The sequence below is a fragment of the Urtica dioica genome, chromosome 1, assembly GCF_054948205.1.
Source record: "Urtica dioica subsp. dioica isolate 48M chromosome 1, U.dioica_male_clone48M_v1_H2, whole genome shotgun sequence".
NCBI classification, from domain to species: Eukaryota; Viridiplantae; Streptophyta; class Magnoliopsida; order Rosales; family Urticaceae; genus Urtica; species Urtica dioica.
The window spans coordinates 31,364,382-31,370,381 of NC_142756.1; positions in this window are offsets into that span (position 1 = coordinate 31,364,382).

Here is a 6,000-nt window from a genome sequence, read left to right on the forward strand (position 1 = left end):
TAGATTGGGATTTAAAATTAATTCATACTACTCTGCTCTTCCCTTGTTTTACTTTGTGTTAGTAAATAGTAAAAGAACTAATATGAGTAAAAATCCATTTTCATTAATCTAGGCGGCCACGCCGCTTTTCGGAATTACAAGCATTACGGCCAAGCCGTTTTTTGAATGTTTAATTGCATGTAGCGCAACCAAGCCGCTTTTTGAAATAAAAATTAAACATTAAATTTTCTTAAGTACTTGGCGTTCCAGGGATTTTTTTTCCATCTTCCCATCTAGCTTCTGGATCTTGTATGCCCCGTTTCCGTAATCTTCATTGATGATATACTATCCTTCCCGGTTGGCTCCGAGAACTCCATCTTGTGGGTTCTTCGTGTGGAAGAATTATTTTTTGAGAACTTTATCACCAACGTTGAAGTTCCGGAGCTGAAATTGTTGGAATTGATCTAGGGTTAAGAAAAGATTTAACGCTTCGAGCAAGTGGCAGAATTTAAAAATTTTCTTTTAAACAAGTAAAAAGATTTCACTAACCTAGACAAAGAGCAAGTATATGTTTATTTTTATATAAAAACTATTAAAGAGCATTACTCGTTTACTAACCTTTGTCAATCTTGAACGTTGAGAAGCCTTAGGAAGGTTGAAACGTTCGTTTCCCCACGCAGATCGTCTTTCTTCTTTCTTCGGGAAAACTCGAGTAACCACGAAAGTTTCTATCACATGAATCACTCAAGAAAGAAAGGAATTAGTGTGTGGGCACTTTTAAACACGATGACTCAAGAACAAGTCTAAGAGTCGCAGAGCTAAAACACTAGGTCAAATGTGGATCTAGGTGCCAAAACAAAAACAAAAAGAACTTAGAGAGAGAGAGAGAGAGAGAGATAGGAGTTGGGCGGCCAAGCTAGAGAGAGAAGCTCTCAATCTCTAAAACTTTTGAATGAATAAAATGAGAGGAATGAGGGCTCTATTTATAGGAGACGAATTACCTTCAACAAGGTAGTTTCCTTTTCTATAGAATATCATATATTCATGAGCAAATATTCCCCTTTTTTCCTTAGAGTCACACGGCCAAGAGAGTCTTCATGACTCCTTGGATTTGTTTCCTCTTTGATTTTGCTCTCTCCTTGCTTGGTTGGCCGAATTCCCTTCTTTTGTCATAGAGGAAATTTGTTTCCTCTTTTTCTTTTGGCAAGTATCTTGATACATCAATGCACAAAATAATCTTTCTTTTTCTCCTTGGGTTGGACGGTCACATTGCTTCTAGAAGGGGCTTCTAGATTTTCTTCATTTGTTCATGACAACATAAGAAAGGCCCATTAGGACAAAATCCTCAAGGCCCAAAATCTTATTATGTCCGAGTGTTTATATGTCATCATATGACAATGTCAAAAATTTTATTGACATTCATTTCATCCTATGTCCAAAAAGACAAAAATACAGACAATTTTCGTAAAACTTGTCTAGTTCTTGTTTTGACTTAGCATCTAGTTTAACTATTCCTACTCGATATGATTTGTGACAGTGACCTCATGGATCCAAATGAACAAATCTTGAGCTAACATACTTGGACTCAAAAGTTCACTAACCTTTTCCAAATTTAGCTTAATGTCAACTGACTCCACTAAAGAGTTGACACTGAAAATCTCTCGGTTCAAATGAATTTATTTTCTACTCAAGAATTCAACTTAATTGTGATGAGTGGATCCACTGAATATTATCTATGTTTACCCTTCATGAATATCATCAGCTAGTCGGGATTTACATTACCATTTTACCATTCTAGTTATTATTTCATCAACTCCTTTGTCGCTCGTGAATAAGTTAGAAACAATGTATTGACGAGGAGCTAACAAGTCACATTGATTCATGCAAAAGAGTCATGACTCAATTTGGACACTGGGCAGTTCATTTATTCACATTCCAAGGAACAAAGCATGAAGTGATATACGTTGCATTTCAGCAATCTTGTACATGAATTCCATATCTATGAGATCTTCACAAAGTTACTCGTGACATCTTCATAACTTAGTACTTCACCAATAGGTCCTGTTAAGAATCTCATAGTGAATCTGAACTCTGACTTTCTCAAATGAGAATACGTAAGGTATGAAATGATATGTCTCACTTCAGGATTCAGGTAAGCATGATGCAATTCATACTAGTGACTTCGAGACATAAGAGGTTAAATGGTTTGTTCTTATTCTATCTCTAGAAGTGCACTGGCAAATCCAACTCTCAATGTCTTATAACCAGACATTATAGATTCTCCTAACAATCATACTGAGATCAATAGTCCTTTGATCCTTAGATTGTGAATATGCAGTTTTAAGCAAACCATGAAGAGTTTGTTCATGCAAATCTACATTTGTCTCTTCATGTGTTGTTATGTTTGTTTAAGGATTAAAGACTATCGATTATCATAAAGCTTCCAATAGACAAGGAAGAATGAATGAACGTTTCAACTTTTATTAATAAATAAGCAGTTACAAGCAAGAGTCTTCGTAAGACTATATTACATCAAATGTATATAAATAGACACTACTACTCTTTTTGTGGGCACTATTGACAACAAACTCCCACTTGACTCAAAGAAGATGTGATTAGTCCTTCTTGCCTAATCCCTTCCGATGCTGGTCGAAGACCTTGTTCGCTAAAGCCTTGGTGAATGGATCTGCTAGGTTGTCCACCGTTGAGATCTTCTTCACCTCCACGTCTACGCGCTGCACGATCTCTTGAATCAAATGGAATTTCCTCTCAATATGTTTAGAGCGCTTATGGCTTCGAGGTTCATTTGAGTTAGCGATAGCCCCACTGTTATCACAATAAAGGGTCATGGGCTCGTCGATGTTTGGAACGACTTCCAAGTACTTAAGGAATTTTCTAAACCATACAGCCTCCTTGGATGCTTCACAAACAGACACATATTCTGCCCCATTGTGGAGTCAGCAATGCAAGATTACTTAATACTCCTCCACACAATAGCTCCACCATTAAGGATGAACACAGATCCCGAAGTGGATTTCCTGGAATCCTTATCCGCCTGAAAATCGGAGTCGGTATATCCCGTCATAGTCAGGTCAGTACCTGAATATGTAAGCATCAAGTTCCTAGTTCTTTGAAGATACTTAAGAACATGCTTAACAGCAATCCAATGCTCGGGTCCAGGGTTGGATTGAAAACAGCTAACTACGCCAACTGCGAAGCAGATATCAGGTCTAGTGTAAAGCATAGCATACATGAGACTTCCTACGGCTAAGGCGTAAGGAATTTTTCTCATGTCTTCAATCTCTTGTGCAGTCTTGGGAGACTGGTCCTTAGAGAGTGAGACTCCATGCCTAAAGGCTGTTTGGCCCTTCTTGGAGTCTTGCATCGAGAAGCGATCCATCACCTTATCAATATAAGATGCTTGAGAGAGCGACAGAGTCCGGTTCTTCCGATCTCGAAAGATTTGGATCCCCAGAATGTATGCTGCTTCTCCTAGATCCTTCATATCAAATTGTTCATTGATGCTAAGATATAGCCTCTCACAATCTCATCGGATCGAAGCCAGGCCGCTAAGGCGTCTTTTTCCTCTTGAGTTGAATCATCATTCTTCAGACGAGGACACGGGGTGGTGAGTACCCATTTGTGCTTGTTAATGGTAAGGATGATATTGAGGTTGCATTTCGAATCTACGTAGTTTTAGTTTTCGAGTTTGTTCGAGGAAAGGATGATTGAGAGATGTTTGAGAGAAATGTTGCATAATTAAGTTGAAACAAGTTTATGATTTAGTCTTTGGTTTAGGATTTAAGTTTGTTTAAGACTTGATAAAATCCATAGGTGTTATAAACCAAACGATAATTTACTCCCTCAAGAGAAGGCCGCAAAAAATCTCCATTTATAAGTAAATGACACATCATTAATGCTTAGCCAAGATGTCAATACACCAATTTTGACTAGCCACCTTTTAAATTGGTTTGATCAGTCACATCCTTTCGCAGAGCCTCAAGGGAGGATTACTAGGGATTGAGCCTAAGTGTGCAACCAACCACTTAGTCCAAAAGGCCAACTTTGAAAAACAATCCCCCAAGGGGAGGCCTTGTCTTCATCGTCTCACTATCGGACGTAGCTCATTGAGCAATGATCGAAGCAAAAACGCCTTAGAGTACTCCCATTTAAGAGAGAGCCACAAGAGCGGCTCTTAGTCTCACGTTAATTGCTTCTTTCATTAGTGTTGGGGATCGTGGGTTACAAACAACAAGTATAACCCTCCCACTTAGTTTTTGGAGTTGGTACATCGACTCTTATAAGTTCGGAAACAGGTTTCCTAGTTATAGAGCGATAGAGCGGACAACTAGAAAAGAATCCTAGATTTTCATGTTCAAAGTTAGTGCATAAAGGCACAAGGTACATACTCGGATCTTTTCCTATTTTCTATTCGGGGAAAGTGCATGAGGGAAGTGTGAACTTCAACTCACTCGAACACTTGAAAGTTTGAGATTACACATCTTTTTATTTTCGGCTTGTCTACGAAGAGACCTCCCACTCATATTTTCAAGAGCATATAGATTTTGAACATATGTGATATAGATATAGTTTTGAAAATATTTTGAAAACTTATTTGATTTGGATGACAAAATATTTTCAAGTTTGAAAACGAAAACGGTTTTTTAAGATTCAAACTAGTTATGTAAACTTCAATTTCAAGTTAAATTTTCAAAAATCAAAACATTTTAATCTTTCACATCATGTTTATAATCTTATGAAAAACATTTTTGCTCAAGAAAATTTTCTCATTAGAGTTCTATAACTCATGGTAGTGGGGCTGAAAATCCGGATTTATAAAAAACTGGACTTTCGAAACTGCCGCGCACCTCGGAGTAAAATCGCCATAACTGGCGGCTCCGATGTCTTTTTGACCCAAAACCGATGGCCTTGGAAAGAGGACAGACAAACCTTTAATTTGATTAAAGAATCATTAAATTTAGATTTCGGAGCAGAGAGCTATGTCACTTTTACTGCGGTTTTTACTCTGGCTCGAAGAAAAAGAAATATTTAAAGTTTGGTCTTTTTAGGTGCGAAAAAGAATCGAGTGTAACGGAACATTTTAGGAAGTTGTTAAAGCTTTTATTTGTGTTTTATTAGCAAGGTAATAACATGGTATAAAAGAAATAACAACAAGCATAAAACGATTCAAGTAAATAAAAGAAACTAGCAAGACAATATAACTAGTCACAAAATTTACTCGAAATTTTCTCAAACTTAAAAACACGTTTTTTAATATAAAAAATTAAAAACTTTTAGAACTGATTCTAATGTGTTTTAATATCATCACAAACTCATAGAAAATCAACATGATTTTAAATTTAAAGGCAAGAGCAATAAATTAAAAAAAATCTAAGAAAACAATTCTAACTTGTCACAAAATTAGTAAACTTTCGAAAACGATTTTCAAGCTCATAATTTAAATTACATGTACATGCATATCTTTGACCATAGCTCTGATACCATTTTTTGGAATTGATCTAGGGTTTAAGAGAAAGTTTAACGCTTCGGTAAGCGGTGGAATTTTAAAAATTTTCTTTTGACAAGTAAAACGATTTTACTAACCTAGACAAAGAGCAAACACGTATAAATAAAAACTATTATGAGCATTAAAGATTACAAACCTTTTCAGAAGCTTGAACGTTGAGAAGCTTTTGGAAAGTTGCAACGTTCGTCTCCCTCGCAACACGCCTCTCTTCTTTCCTCGCCAACTCGAGCAACTACGAAAGTTTCTATCACTATAATCACTCCAGAAAATTAGGAATTAGTGTGTGGGCACTTTTAAACACTACGACTTAAGAACAAGTCTCAAAGTTGAAGAGCTAAACTCGCTAGGTCAAATGAGGACCTAGGTGCCAAAACAAAAACGAAAAGAACTTAGAGAGAGAAGGAGAGAGGGGCGGCCAAGCTAGAGAGAGAAGCTCTCAATATCTAAAACTTTTGAATGAATAAAATGAGAGGAATGAGGGCTCTATTTACAGG